Raw genomic sequence first — 16,817 nt, 5'->3', positions numbered from 1 at the left:
TCTACAAGGCACAAGTCATGAGTGGGATACTCTTCACTTCCTGGAGGAGTACTGTTCCAGCAACACTCAAGAAACATTCCTGCACAAAGCAGCCGACTTGATTTTAACTAGAGTCATAGAGATGTACAGCATAGAAACAAACCCTTCGGTCCAACTCGTCCATGCCGACCAGATGTCCCAACCCAATCTAGTCCCACCTACCAGCACCCGGCCCATATCCCTCCAAACCCTTCCTATTCATATACCCATCCAAATGCCTTTTAAATGTTGCAAATGTACCCGCCTCCACCACCTCCTCTGGCAGCTCATTCCATACACATACCACCCTCTGCGTGAAAAGGTTGCCCCTTAGGTCTCTTTTACATCTTTCCCCTCTCACCCTAAACCTATGCCCTCTAGTTCTGGACTCCCCCACCCCAGGGAAAAGACTTTGCCTATTTACCCTATCCATGCCCGTCATAATTTTGTAAACCTCTATAAGTTCACTCCTCAGCCTCCAACGCTCCAGGGAAAATAGACCCAGCCTTTTCAGCCTCTCCTCATAGCTCAAATCCTCCAACCCTGGCAACATCCTTGTATATCTTTTCTGAACCCTTTCAAGTTTCACAACATCTTTCCGATAGGAAGGAGACCAGAACTGCACGCAATATTCCAACAGTGGCCTAACCAATGTCCTGTACAGCCGCAATACTCAATACTCAGACTAATAAAGGAAAGCATATCAAACGACTTCTTCACTATCCTATCTACCTGCATCCTTACTTTCAAGGAGCTATGAATCTGCACTCCAAGGTCTCTTCGTTCAGCAACACTCCCTAGGACCTTACCATTAAGTGTATAAGTCCTACTAAGATTTGTTTTCCCAAAATGCAGCACCTCACATTTATCTGAACTAAACCCCATCTGCCACTTCTCAGCTCATTGGCCCATCTGGTCAAGATCCTGTTGTAATCTGAGGTAACCCTCTTCGTTGTCCACTACACCTCCAATTTTGGTGTCACCTGCAAACGTACTAACTGTACCTCTTATGCTTGCATCCAAATCATTGATGTAAATGACATAAAGTAGAGGACCCAGCACCAATCCTTGTGACACTCTACTGGTCACAGGCTTCCAGTCTGAAAAACAATCCTCCACCACCACCCTCTGTCTTCTACCTTTGAACCAGTTCTGTATCCAAATGGCTAGTTCTCCCTGTATTCCATGAGATCTAACCTTGCTAATCAGTCTCCCATGGGGAACCTTGTCGAAAGCCTTACTGAAGTCCACAAAATCACATCTACCGCTCTCCCTCATCAATTCTCTTTGTTACTTCTTCAAAAACCTCAATCAAGTTTGTGAGATATGATTTCCCACACACAAAGCCATGTTGACTATCCCTAATCAGTCCTTGCCTTTCCAAATACATTTACATCCTGTCCCTTAGAATTCCTTCCAACAACTTGACCACCACCGAGGTCAGGCTCACTGGTCTATAGTTCCCTGGCTTGTCCTTACCACCCTTCTTAAACAGTGGTACCACGTTTGCCAATCTTCAGTCTTCTGGCACCTCAACCTGTGACTATCGATGATACAAATATCTCAGCAAGATGCCCAGCAATCACTTCTTGAGCTTCCCACAGAGTTCTATGGTACACCTGATCAGGTGCTGGGGATTTATCCAGTTTTAACCATTTCAAGACATCCAGCACTTCCTCCTCTGTAATCTGGACGTTTTGCAAGGTGTCACCATCTATTTCCTTACAGCCTATATCTTCCATATCCTTTTCCACAGTAAATGCTGATGCAAAATACTCGTTTAGTATCTCCCCAATTTTCTGCGGCTCCACACAAAGATCAGCAAAGCTGCCTTTGTGGGGACCTATTCTCTCCCTAGTTACCCTTTTGTCATTCATTTATTCGTAAAAACTCTTTGGATTCTCCTTAATTCGATTTGCCAAAGCTATCTCATGTCCTCTTTTTGCCCTCCTGACTTCCCTCTTAAGTATACTCCTACTTCCTTTATACTCTTCTAAGGATTCATTCGATCTATCCTGTCTATACCATACATATGCTTCCTTCTTTTTCATAATTAAACCCTCAATTTCTTTAGTCATCCAGCATTCCCTGTAAGTACCAGCCTTTGCTTTCACCCTAACAGGAATATACTTTCTCTGGATTCTCGTTATTTCATTTCTGAAGGCTTCCCATTTTCCAGCTGTCACTTTACCTGTGAACATTTGTCCCCAATCAGCTTTTGAAAGTTCCTGCCTAATACTGTCAAAATTGACCTTTCTCCAATTTAGAAATTCAATTTCTAGATATGGTCTATCCTTTTCCATCATTATTTTAAATCTAATAGAATAATGGTCGTTGGCCCCAAAGTGCTCCCCCACTGATACCTCAGTCACCTGCCCTGCCTTACTTCCTAACAGTAGGTCAAGTTTTGCACCTTTTCTAGTAGGTACATCTACATAATGAATCAGAAAATTGTCTTGTACACACTTAACAAATTCCCCTCCATCTAAACCCTTTACACTATGGCAGTGCCAGTCTATGTTTGGAAAGTTAAAATCCCCTACCATAACCACCCTATTATTCTTACAGATAGCTGAGATCTCCTTCCAAGTTTGTTTCTCAATTTCCCTCTATTATGGGGTCTACAACACAATCCCAATAAGGTGATCATCTCTTTCTTATTTCTCAGTTCCACCCAAATAACTTCCCTGGATATATTTCCGGGAATATCCTCCCTCAGCACAGCTGTAATGCTATCCCTTATCAAAAATGCCATTCACCTTCCTCTCTTGCCTCCCTTTCTATCCTTCCTGCAGCAGTTGTATCCTGGAACATTAAGCTGCCATTCCCGCTCATCCCTGAGCCATGTTTCTGTAATTGCTATGATATCCAAATCCCATGTTCCTAACCATGCCCGGAGTTCATCTGCCTTCCCCATCGGGCCCCTTGCATTGAAATAAATGCAGTCTAATTTATTAGTCCTACCTTGTTCCTGCCTGCCCTCACTGTTTGAGTCGTTTCTCTTCTCAACTGTACCAGTCTCAGATTAATCTCTTTCCTCACTTCCTTCTTGCGCCCCACCCCCCCACCCCTCACTAGTTTAAAACCTCCCGAGCAGCTCTAGCAAATTTCCCTGCCAGTGTATTAGTCCCCTTCCAATTTAGGTGCAATCCGTTCTTCTTATACAGGTCACATAGATAAACCCTCAATAGGAAGATTTCGACATTATTATCAGGCGAGAGGATCAACCCTGGTTCAATGAAGAATGCATGCAACTACTGTCAGGAATAGCACCAGGCAATCCTAAAAATGATGTTGAACTAGCAACGGTACAAACAGGACTGAAGAGGTTTCAGCGGCAGGGAAGGAATACAATACATTCTACATTCAGCCCCTCTACCACCGACAGACAGTGGCAGCAGTGTGCATCACCTACAACATGCACAACAGCAACTCATCGAGGGTCCTTGAATAACATCTTCCAGATTTATGACTTGTCCTACCTGGGAGGATAAGGGTAGCAGACGTGCAATCTGCAAACTCCCTTCCAAACCATACATTCTTCATATATGGAACCGTATTGCTATTTCTTTTCTGCCGCTGAAACCTCCTCGGTCCTGTTTGTACCGCTGCTAGTTTTTAGGATTGCCTGGTGCTATTCCTGACAATAGTTGAATGCATTCTTCATTGAACCAGGGTTGATCCTCTCGCTTAATGCCAAAACCTCCTTCCTATTGTGTGATTATCTATATGACAGACTACAGTCGTCCAAGAAAGTAATTCATCCCAACATCTCAAAGGCAATAAACGTTGGCTTGGCCAGCCATGCTCATATCTTTGAAATAGTTTTAAAATTTGATTAGCTGGTTCAGGAAGCCAACATCCCCTAAATTTGTTCCAAATCTGCCTCACTCACAATCATTCTCTCCGATCACTCACCCCAGATCAAATTTGAAGTAGTTAACTCAAGGTGTATGACTACTCCCTGGATTAACGTGTTCTGGCAACTTTCACCCCTCCTGATGCATCAGTGTCTGAACATTACACTCTAGCTATCAACTCAGAACCAAAGTTCCTCAAAATGTTGACACTTCTTGCACATGGAGTTGCTGTGAACCACAATGGTTTATATTTTGTAATCAACCTGTTTACAGATATTATTACCTCTAGGGCAGGTGGGACTTGAACCCAGGGCTTTTTCGCTCAGAATCAGTGGTGTTTACAAGCATTCACAATCCACAGCTGCAACATATTTCCTGCTGTACCATCCCTTATGCATTTTAGAGGGGCTGTTGTGGATAAGTAGTCTCTACCCCTGAGCTAGAAGAACTAGTTCAAGACCCACCCAGTCCACGGGTGTGTCATAGCATCCCTTAACTGGTTGATTAGAAAATATCTCTCTTTTGTATTTTGTTTAATTAGGGTTTCAAGTTTCAAGAAATTTGTCAGAATGCAAATTCAAGTACTGTCCCAGTTTAGGGGGTAGAAAAGCCATAAATTTCATCAATCAAATTATTTGCTCATCTTGTTGATGTTGTAGGACTTCAGCTCTCAAGACTTGGTGTGTTCAACAGTGTTTCTCAAACCCTCCTTGCTCTGTAAACCAGAACATCACTTCTCCCCTGATCACTCAGAACTTCCTCATTCAATAAATTCACGAGGTCAGCATTCTGTAAAAGCCGTGTTCCAACTTGCTGGAAACCATGCTACTTAATTCACAGCATAAGCAAAAACCTAAGGAGGTTTTTGCTTATGCTGTGAATTAAGTAGCATGATTCCTTCATGCATATTAATTGGAATTCCAAAGAGATGTGTCAGACCTGTTGGCTTGGGAACTAGCTCTATCCAGCCTTCTAATTAAGTAATTGCTACTAGCAAATAGCTTGTTTACCAGACTAAAAGAAATTGCAAGTTAATAAGAGAGTTAAATGCAATGCTTGACAAAATTTTAGAAAGAGTTCAAACCTTAAAATGCAGACTTCCGTTAATTTCTAAAGTTCTGACCCAGCTTTTGGTCATCTGATCTAATTAAAGAAAGGCCAATTTTGACGGTATTAGGCAAGAACTTTCGAAAGCTGATTGGGGGAAGATGTTCACAGGTAAAGTGACGGCTGGAAAATGGGTAGCCTTCAGAAATGAGATAACAAGAATCCAGAGAAAGTATATTCCTGTTAGGGTGAAAGGAAAAACTGGTTGGAATAGGGAATGCTGGATGACTAAAGAAATTGAGGGTTTGGTTAAGAAAAAGAAGGAAGTATATGTAAGGTATAGACAGGATAGATCAAGTGAATCCTTAGAAGAGTATAAAGAAAGTAGGAGTATACTTAAGATCAGCAAGGCGGCCTTTGTGGCGCCCTACTCTCTCCCTAGTTACCCTTTTGTCCTTCATTTATTCATAAAAACTCTTTGGATTCTCCTTAATTCGATTTTCCCCTCTTAAGACGGAAGTCAGGAGGGCAAAAAGGGGACATGAGATAGCTTTGGCAAATAGAATTAAGGAGAATCCAAAGGGTTTTTACAAATACATTAAGGACAAAAGGGTAACTAGGGGAGAGAATAGGACCCCTCAAAGATCAGTAAGGCTGCAGAAAATGGGAGAGATACTAAGAGAGTATTTTGCATCAGTATTTACTGGAAAAGGATATGGAGGAAATAGACTGTAGGGAAATAGATGTGACATCTTACAAAATGTCCAGATTACAGAGGAGGAAGTGCTGGATGTCTTCAAACATGTAAAGGTGGATAAATCCCCAGCACCTGATCAAGTGTACTCTAGAACTCTATGGGAAGCTAGAGAAGTGATTGCTGGGCCTCTTGCTGAGGTATTTGTATCATCGATAGTCACAGGTTGAGGTGCCGGAAGACTGGAGGTTGGCAAACATGGTGCCACTGTTTAAGAAGGGTGGTAAGGACGAGCCAGGGAACTATAGACCAGTGAGCCTGACCTCGGTGGTGGACAAGTTGTTGGAGGGAATCTTGAGGGACAGGATGTAAATGTATTTGGAAAGGCAAGGACTGATTAGGGATAGTCAACATGGCTTTGTGCATGGGGAAATCATGTCTCACAAACTTGATCTGAGTTTTTTGAAGAAGTAACAAAGAGAATTGATGAGGGCAGAGAGGTAGATGTGATTTTGTGGACTTCAGTAAGGCTTTCGACAAGGTTCCCCATGGGAGACTGATTAGCAAGGTTAGATCTCATGGAAAACAGGGAGAACTAGCCATTTGGATACAGAACTGGTTCAAAGGTAGAAGACAGAGGGTGGTGGTGGAGGATTGTTTTTCAGACTGGAGGCCTGTGACCAATGGAGTGCCACAAGGATTGGTGCTGGTTCCACTACTTTTTGTCATTTACATTAATGATTTGGATGCGAGCATATGAGGTACAGTTATTACGTTTGCAGATGACACCAAAATTGGAGGTATAGTAGACAGTGAAGAAGGTTACCTCAGACTGCAACAGGATCTTGACCAGATGGGTCAATGGGCTGAGAAGTGGCAGATGGAGTTTAATTCAGATAAATGCGAGGTGCTGCACTTTGGGAAAACAAATCTTAGCAGAACTTATACATTTAATGGTAAAGTCCGAGGGAGCGTTGCTGAACAAGGAGACCTTGGAGTGAAGGTTCATAGATCCTTGAAAGTGGAGTCGCAGGTAGATAGGACAGTGAAGATGGTGTTTGGTATGCTTTCCTTTATTAGTCAGAGTATTGAATACAGGAGATGGGAGATCATGTTGCGGCTGTACAGGACATTGGTTAGGCCACTGTTGGAATATTGCATGCAATTCTGGTCTCCTTCCTATCGGAAAGATGTTGTGAAACTTGAAAGGGTTCAGAAAAGATTTACAAGGATGTTGCCGGGGTTCAAGGATTTGAGCTACAGGGAAAGGCTGAACAGGCTGGGGCTGTTTTCCCTGGAGCATCGAAGGCTGAGGGGTGCACTTATAGAGGTTTACAAAATTATGAGGGGCATGGATTGGGTAAATAGGCAAAGTCTTTTCCCTGGGGTCGGGGAGTCCAGAACTAGAGGGCATAGGTTTAGGATGAGAGGGGAAAAGATATAAAAGAGACCTAACGGGCAAATTTTTCTTACAGAGTGTGGTACGGGTATGGAATAAGCTGCCAGAGGAAGTGGTGAATGCTGGTACAATTGCAACATTTAAGAGGCATTTGGATGGGTATATGAATAGGAAGGGTTTGGAGGGATGTAGGCCGGGTGCTGGCAGGTGGGACTAGATTGATTTGGGATATCTGGTGGCATGGACAGGTTGGACCGAAGGGTCTGTTTCCATGCTGTACATCTCTATGACTCAAAATGCTGTTCAATTTAACACCGCTTTAATTCAAACAGATCTAGAAGTATTAAAAGGCTGCTTTGATTGTCACCAAAATGATTTGATCTGCAAGCCAATATGCTGAAGTTTAACAGCACTAAAAGGAGACAGCCTTATACCTTTCAAGCAATAGATGCGTGTGAGTCCCGAAGTAAAAGTTCAAATGGGAGCTTTAACTTAAATGCACTTTCTTACTATTGGTCACCAGTTGTAGTTTTTGAATGATAATCACATGTCTTTTCACATTTAAAACATGCAAAAATGGGCTGCTTCAATTGTTGTAAATCATCTGCATGTTTAAGTGAACTTCAGTAATTAGCTTGTGACTATGGTATGGAATTTTTTTTACATACTGCACTATCAGATAGTGGAATCTGCAGTAAGTTTATGCATTAAAAAAACTGGTATATACATTACTGATGTGGATTCCCTTATATTCCCTTTATCATGAGGAGATATGCAGAAAATTGCAATAATATCAGAATGCCTCTTTAATTCTATACTAACAGTGGTAACGAGAAAATAAGGATTGTAGATGCTGGAGATTAGAGTCGAAAAGTGTGGCACTGGAAAAGCACAGTAGGTCAGGCAGCAGCCGGGCAACAGGAGAGTCAATGTTTCGGGCATAAGCGCTTCATCAGGAAGGGTGGTAATTTAATTACAGCTTTTTTGCAGACTAAATAGCTCTGGCAGGAGAGGACGTACATTGGGAATAGTGAGACCATGTCTGTACTTAAAATGTGAGAAGTTAACAGGGAAGTTACATTATTTGCTGAAACAGGTGCTTTTAATTGAACTTGTATGAGTCTATTTTTTGAGTAATTCAGTAAATATCTGAGCCCTCCTACAGTAGTCACTGCTAAAATCACTTTCTATCTCGATCAATGTAATTTCATGTCAAAGTGAAGCATGAAGTTTGCTTTTCCATATTTCCTGCCAAATGAATTTTAGCTTCAAACGAAAACATCTGTTCAACAACCAGAGTTCTTAAATCCACTTAAACATATTATGAAGGACTACAGCAATTTATTCTAATTTTATGTGCAGCATGTATAGGTAGCCAAATAACCACCAATTACACTTTCTGCAAGAGACCATGCTCAGTGTAATAGCAAAGACTTTTCTATGTTTCCTCATTCTGAATATCACTCTAGTTTAAAGGACCGTAAGAAAAACCTCCACAAACAAAATGAATAGCAATTACCCAAAGTTGTCCTCTCAAATGATGTTTTATTTTGTTTCCTTCAAAATATCTGATACAGATGACTATTCAAAATTGTATCTGCTGATCCATTGTGTCCAAACTATCAAATTACGGATCTGCTCCTATCTGCCTTTCATGAATGCCAATCTTGCTCAGAAGGTACTAGATGTAAATTATTTAGTTCTTTCCAATCTATTAATGGACTAGTCCTTTCACTGGATTTATATGATGTGAGAGTTTAGTTCAGTGTGTGCAATAAACTAAAAAGCTAGCAACACTGCTTGGAAACCTCTTCCAGAGATGGCATCAATAGGATTTGCACAGCATCTTTAATGGTGTTTGATCTTGAGATAAACTTAAATTATTCACAATCATCACCAATGCAAGGAGTGTAAGCCAAACCATGAAAACTTGACAAGTTTAAAGGAAATTTGTATAACTATGACTTCTAACTAATTTATTCCTTTTCAATAGGATTGGTTCCAGCTCCACCACCAAGCCATATCAAACAATAGTAATGAAGGAGCACAAATGAGAGCCAGTAATATAAATATAACAGTGGGGAGTCACTGCAGCTTCAATTTTCAGTATGCAGTTTCATGTCTTCAGTCGGAGTTTTAAATTTTGAGAATATTCATTTATAGGATTCTACTTTCTACATTTTGGCTTTATTTTACCAAAATGCTTTTCCATGTTAAATTCCAAAACTTTATCAAGTATTTCTTCTGAGAAATACAACCAGTCTACCTTCAGCTAGTAAAGATTTGAATTTTTTTTCCAATCTAACTCACTAGTGTTTACATTATAGTCCATCCTAAAGCTTTACTACAAATCACCATTTTCACACAAGGTTATGACTTTCCCAGCTTGAAGGGAGATGGGGGCGGCTTTAGTAATAGTTGGCCCAGTAGACCTGATCACTTTACAAGGGTAGCTTTCCCTGCTCCCACTGACCCCATAGATCCTCTCAGTTGAAGAGTCTGGGTCTGTACTGCGGTGTTTAGGATTAGGAAGGGGGTCTGATTGAAACTTACAGAATACCAAAAGGCATGGAGAAGGCAGTTTCACTTGCAGGAGAGAGAGCACAGCCTCAGGGTGAAGGGACAACTTGTTAGAACTGGGATGAGGATGAATATTTTCAGCCAGAGAATGGGGAATTTGTGGAATTAATTACCATAGAAGGCTGTAGAGGCCAAAACATTGCATGTATTTAAGCCAGAGGTCGACAGTTGTTTGATGATTAAGGAGATGAAAAGTTATGGGAAGAAGGCAAGAAAATGGGGTTGAGAAACATATCAGCCACGATTGATTGGTGGAGCAGACTTGATGGACTGAATGGCCTAATTCTGCTCCTGTATCTTATGCTGTTATAGACTTAGCACTAAGGATTGCTCCCACCTTTATTTTAAAATCAAAATTAATTTGCAAGCTAGAATTAAAAAATGTGAGTCTGTGTTAGTTTAGCAATTAAAATTGGAAATGCACCTGTGGCCAAAATTAGAGCCGCACAGATATCTTAAGAGAGTATAGAGATGGAGATTAGAGATAGGGAGGAGCAAAATTGTGAGGGAATTTGAAAGATGAGAATTTTAAATTTTTTGGTGTATAAATAGTGAAAGGAGGAGTAGTGTGAAAAAGGGGAGTGGTGATACCACACAGTGTTTTGGTCTCCCTATCTAAGGGAGAATATACTTGTCATAGAGGCAGTGCAGTGAAGGCTCACAATGCTGACACTAGGAATGACAGGACTGTCCTCTCAGTAGAGATTGGTTCAATTGGGCCTGCATTCACTAGAGTTTAGTCAGATGACGAGGGATGGATGACTAAATGCAAAGAGGATGTTTTTCCTGGCTGCGGACCCTAGAAGCACAGGTCACAGACTCATGCTATGGGGTAGGTCACTTAAGACTGAAAGGAGGAAACATTTCTTCTCTCAAAGGTCATGATCCTGTGTAATTCTCTACCAAAGATGGAAGCCAAGTCACTGAAAATATTAAAGGAGATAGATAATTTCATTTAGGTTTAAAGGCATCAATAGATTTGTGGAGAAAGTGGGAATAAGGCATTAAGATGGAGTATCAGCCATGATCATACTGAATGGCAAAGGGGAAAAATGGCCTACTCCCACTGCTAGTATCTATGTTTCTATGCTTACACATGTGGATACATCAGTGAAAATGACAGGTCAGATTGACCGCATGTTTAATAAATCATACAGAATACTGGACATTAAGATTAAGGACATGGAATTCAAGAGCAAAGGGTTTATGTTAAACTTGCTTCAATTACTAGCTTGGCCTTAGCTACAGTACTGTATCCAGTTCTGGATACAACACTTTATACAACATGTGAAGACGTCAGTGAGAGTGCAGAAGAGATTTACAAGAATGATCCCAGGGATGAGGAACTTAGGTAATGTAAACAAATTAATAGAAGGTTCTCTTTATAGAAGGTAAAGTTGAAAGGAGGCTTGGTTGTTGAAAATCATGAGGAGTTTTGTGGGGTAGATAGGGAAACCCTCCCAATGGTGCAAGAGTCAAGAGCATGAGGGCATTGATGTAAGGTAATTGGGAAAAGAAACAATGGAGACACAGGGAAAAACATTTTCAGGCATTGTGTGGATAAGATCTGCCTCAGAGTGTGGTGGAGGTGGGTCCAAATGAGGCATTCGGAAGGAAATTGAATTATTTCTTGAAAAGGATGAAATTACAGAGTGATGGGGGAAAAATGGTGAAGTGGAATAGATGCTTTGCTCATTTGGAAAGCAGGCACAAATATGACAGTCTAATTAACCATTTGCTATACTGCATACAGATGAAAATAATCAAACTGTTGTACATGTAAATTGTTCAATATGTACTGTAACTAACAAATGCATCTACAAGTAAATGAAAGGCCTTTGTCAGGAAATTTAACTACTAATGTTGTGAAAATGAAATGAGAAAATGATATTCTTGAAAAGGACAATGTACTTTAATAATATTCACATGCAATAGAATTTCAGAATTCAAAGCTGGAAAATCAAAATTAATTCTAAGTCTTTAAGTTCAGCCAAATGAAGACTAAGTATTTTAGTCTATTTTTTATGTCTTTCCATGCTTTTTTAAAGGCTATTTATTAACTAAATTTTGATTCCATCATTTTTTAAAGTCTGCTTGGACTTCTGGTTAATTTGACATAGCAAACTCTTGAAATTATATTCTGAAAACAACAACATTCTCTTAATATTAATAAGTCTTTACTCTTCAGGTCCTATAGCAAGGTTCTGTCTAACAAGGAACTGGCCAAAGAATTTGCTAACAAAATGTTCCTCTGAGTAATGGCACATGGAATATTTGCATGCATTAGCCACTAAAATCAGAATAAGTCAACCGCCAATCTTGATAAAACAGTAATAGAGCTACTCTGAATGTTCAGCCAACTTTATGGAACTTTTAATGTTAATGTTTATTGAGATACTTTTTAATCCTGATACAGTCCATAATTAAAATTAGCATTTCAAAAACCACAAAACCGCTAGATTCCTCCACTAAAATAAAGGAAGCTCTTGTGTAACATCTACTCTATTTCTGTGGACAGTTTTAAAGCTTTCTGCATCCTAATTCTGGCCACGTAGAGCAAGTAGTCTGAACAAGGTTAGTGTTTTCACATAAGCATTAAAATGCCCTGTCATATAATGCAGATATTCAGTAAAAGTTGGCTCAACAAAAGTAAAGTTCCAAAATGTTGGCCATGTTTGCAAAGGTTAAGCAAAGATAACAAAATGCATAAAATCATAGTTTTTCTGAAACAGAACATACACTTAATTGGCATAATGAACACAAAAACTCTTTAAATTGCGAGATTTCTTTTTAAATCAAATGTTTTATGCCTGTTAAAGTCATTTGCTTTTGTTCTTCAATGCTGCATTACAAAACATCAGAGGAAAGGAAAGACTGTCTACTCCAAATACATCACAGGCTGGCACTGCTGCCTCACAGCGCTCGAGATCCTGGTTCAATTCTGGCCTTGGATGATAATCTGTGTGGTGTTTGCACATTCTCCTGGTGTCTGTGTGGGTTTCTGCTGGGTGCTCCGATTTCCTCCCATTGTCACAATGATGTACAGGTAAAATGGATTAGCATGGTAAATGCGGGGATAGAGCTAGGTTTGGGGGAGATGCTCTTCGAAGGCTCAGTGTAAGTGATAGTACAGGTATTACTGGAACAGGTCAGAGGCTGGATATACTATGGTGGGTGCTTTACCTCATGATGACTGTACACCCCAAGATAGCTCACTATTACATCTAGGAGTATCATGGAATTCTCCACACTTGCATGGAAGAGTGTAGCTGCTCAACTTGGGCAAATTAGTTTGATCACAGCTCATCCACCTCATATCACATTCTGCACTTTGGAGCACAATGACAAATGTGTACCATCTCTAGGATGCCCATCAGCAAAGTGCTAAGTCTCCTTAAGCAGTGTCATCTAAACATTATATGACTTGGAATGATGTTTGAGTCAAGTGTATGGGTATATCAAACACCTGCAAGTGTCCCTTCATAGCATCTTGACATGACTATACATTGCTGAGTTGAAATCCTGGCACTCTCTTCTAAAAATCACTGTGGGAACAACTACACCACACTGTAAAGGTGATGTACCACCACTTTCTCAATGGCAACAGATATCACAATATTCAGTAAAAGAAAATCAGTAAAGTTAATATGTACTTTAATTACATTTAATAATTATACTCTTGCAATTGGTACTGACTTCTCATACTTAAATTACTTCTGCTTTGAAAGTATCAGCAATCCACTTTAAACAAACACCAATAGAAAATTAAACAGCTGCAACAATTTCTTATTTATTTTTGCCAAATCCAAACTTGACTCTACTGTTAGTTAGAGTGCAAAAGCTACATTTTAACGGAGAGGGAATCTTTTCTGAAAGTTTCTCCGATTTGATTTATTTCAAAAAGTGTTTATTTTGGAAATCCAGAAGTTATACTTTCCGACAAATATATCATCAGGGCCTCAGCTTTCAGCAAAGTATTCCTGAGGGACAAACTCTTTGTAAAATTACATGTCAAAATGGATTAGTAATGGCTGCAACTACTTTTGTTCAAGGAAACAATTTTTCATCAGAAACTAAGGGAGCCATATGCACATTCATAGTAGAATGTTTATTTTTGAAATACTTAAATTTTCTTCAGTTACACTGAGGTGAACAACAGTAAACTACAGTCCAAGGTTGTTGAAATTATAGATTCAGTACAACAGTAGATTTTATGCAAACAAGAATAGAACATAAAACTATTAAATACGTTGAAGCCTACAAGACGCAACAAATTTCGAAAGACTATTAGATGAGGTTCTTTCAAATTCTTATCTTCACAAATTAATTCCATTCTCTCCTGAACCTATTCATATTCTTCCAATTGCTCACATTGGTAATTTATCCTACAAGTTTGTTTTCCCATTTACAAAAAAACAGGTTTCCACTCTGATTTTTAGTCATAATGTCAAAGTCTCTTTTTTCTTTCCAAAAACCAATTGCAATTTTCTTACTTCCATCTCATAACTTCATTTTTATTTATATCCAAGAATGACTTCCACCATCCACTAAGAAATAGCATCATCATCATCATTGTCGTCGGTTGTCCCTTGCACACGAGGATGACTCTCTTCCACTCTTGAAGTGAACCTGTAGGCTACTGCAGGTTGTGTTACACTTGGGGCAGGTAGTGCTCCCGGGAATGGTGGATGGGACATTGGTGTGGCAGCATGCTCCTCTCGCTGTTTTCGCCTGACCTCCGTTTTTTCCTGACAGCAAATCTCGAGGTGTTCAACATCTTCCCGGATGCTCCTCTTTCACTTTGGACAGTCTTGGACCAGACATTTCCAGGTGTCTTGGGAATGTTGCACTTTGCCAGTGAGGCCTTGAGGGTATCACAGAAGAGCTTCCTCTGTCCAACTGGGGCTATTTTGAAGCTGAGAGTACAGCAACTGTTTGTGGAGTGTTGTGTTGGTCATGCACTCGATGTGCCCAGACCATCGCAGCTGATCAAGGGTGGTCAGTGCCTCAATGCTGGGGTGTTGGCCTGGTTGAGGATGTTGGTATTAGTGTGTCTTTCTTTCCAGTGAATTTGCAGCTTCTTGAGCAGGCAGCATTGGTTGCCCTCGAACATCCTTTTCCTCAGGCAGTTGAAGGCTGTGCTAGCACACTGGAAGCCACGCTGGATCGCTTCATCAATAACTGCTTTGGCCACAGGACACTTCCAAACTATTGGAATGTTCTCTAAGGCCTCCCTGTGGACCTTGCTGATTGGAGGTTTGTTCCACAATGCCAGGCCAGGTTGATGAGTCACCCCAACCAGTGTCATCGAGCTGCAGTATGGATACTTGTGTATGCATAATCTCCAAGGATGCTCTCCAGATCACTGTCAGGATCTTTATGGAGGCATATGAGAGCATGGGTCTCACCGTGAACGTCTACAAGATGAAGGTCCTTCATCAACCTAAGAAATAGCACCCTTCCAATGACTATGCCATCAGTACTATAACAGCATTTCAGAAGATGTCCGATCATTGTCCCTTACAGTATCAAACTGGCCAAGATGTGTATTCCTGCCATTCTACTAAATGCAATCTATTGACATTTCATTACAGAGTTAACATTATGGAAATTAATCAATGTATTGCGAATGCTAGAGATCTGAAATAGTAATCGGAGTGCTAAATAAATACAGCAGGTCTGGCATCGTCTGTGAAGAGAGAAACTGAGTTAACATTTTGGGTCCGACATGACTAATGTTCCAAAGTAGTTCTTTCTGCAGTTTCTCTCACTGCAGGCACTGCCAAATCTGCTGAGTTTCTATGTCATTTTTTTGTTATGGTGAGAAAGACCATACTGTTGTTTGCTAACATCAGAAGACTCAGTAAAGAGAAAATTTCAAAATGAAATGTCTATTTAACAAAAAAAGGTTTGAGAATCCAAAGGGAACTACAACAGTTTCATTCATTTTTAAACTCTTTCTCCAACTTAAATCAAATTGCAGACTGGGCAGGAATAGCTGCAAACTACAAAAGGTAAGTTCAAAACTGATATACTTTTCACATAGAGAATGATGATAGCATTGGGCAGGGTGCTCAAAGCAAAGCCTTGTGTCATTCATTTGGCACTTGGATTTTGTAAAAAGGATTGCAGGTTCTTGTGAGAGGATAAGTTAGGTGGGCTGAATCTCTATTTATCATCAAATATTTTGTTGATCATAGGAAGGAATTAAGCTAAATAAACTAAACTAATGCTGCTCTACAACTTTTGATAATGATTTCAGTAGCTGCTCAGCAAAAGAAATGCATTCGACACATATGTTAAACAGAGCACAATTTCTAGTAGAAACTGGGAAGAGCAGACAGGAAAGTACATTTGTATGCCCCTCTCTTTTTTCCCACTGACTATATAACCCCTACTAAGACGTGAAATAGTAAATCCAGTTATTCAGAGTGGGAGATAATGAGCATAAAATATGCCTCTAAGAAAGTCAACCAAGCTGTGTCTTTGTTCAATATCTTTCAAAGCATCAAAGAATTTGAACTACTTTAAAACAAAGGGCTAAATGCATGTCTTCATGGACATATAAGAACCATTCTATATATCAGGAATTTAGATACTCCTATGTATGCTGCCACGTTTTGGTATTTCTAACAATGCTGTTGTGGATTAGAAGATGTTAAAAATGCAACTTCTCACGTAAAGTCAAGTCACTCAAGTCTGTCAGCTGGGCTGGAAGATGTGGATTTAGATGATGTGTCTCGAAGTGTAGTACACTCATGGGCTTCTCCATTTTTACACAACTGTAAATGGTACTGATTAAAATAGACCAAAAGTAACTGTTGTGCTATGAAATAAAGCAGCTTAATGAATTGGATTGAGAATCATTTCACTAATTGGTTGGTTGATCCCTTTCAGACAGCTGAAAAAAAGTACCTGGGCACAAATACTTGGTTCAGGTCACAAGGATACTTTTGGTACACTGTTGGGTCTCTCAATCAAGAAACTAGATACAGGGTAGTTGAAATCAACTCGCAAACACTAACACAGACAGATTACGTAACAAAATTACTGTACTTGGGAAGGTGCTTATGACAGACCTGAATTCATTATAGTTTGTGGCAGAAAAATCTATCATGTTCCTTTCTCCCTTAATCAATTTACTCACTACTAACTAGATGAGACAATCTGTCCAAAATATTTTTGCATAGTGTAAGTACAATAGAGGTAAGTCTGTACT

General features: G+C 40.0%; 1 protein-coding gene across 2 annotated transcripts in view; it reads right to left on the bottom strand.

Moving 5' to 3' along the window:
* scfd1 (sec1 family domain containing 1) overlaps positions 1 to 16,817 on the bottom strand; it is a 164,761-nt gene that overhangs the window by 47,882 nt on the left and 100,062 nt on the right. The window lies entirely within an intron of this gene.

The sequence above is a fragment of the Hemiscyllium ocellatum genome, chromosome 8 (assembly GCF_020745735.1).
Source record: "Hemiscyllium ocellatum isolate sHemOce1 chromosome 8, sHemOce1.pat.X.cur, whole genome shotgun sequence".
NCBI lineage: Eukaryota > Metazoa > Chordata > Chondrichthyes > Orectolobiformes > Hemiscylliidae > Hemiscyllium > Hemiscyllium ocellatum.
Note: the sequence above shows the minus strand (reverse complement) of the source record. Positions and strands in the feature narration are given on the sequence as shown.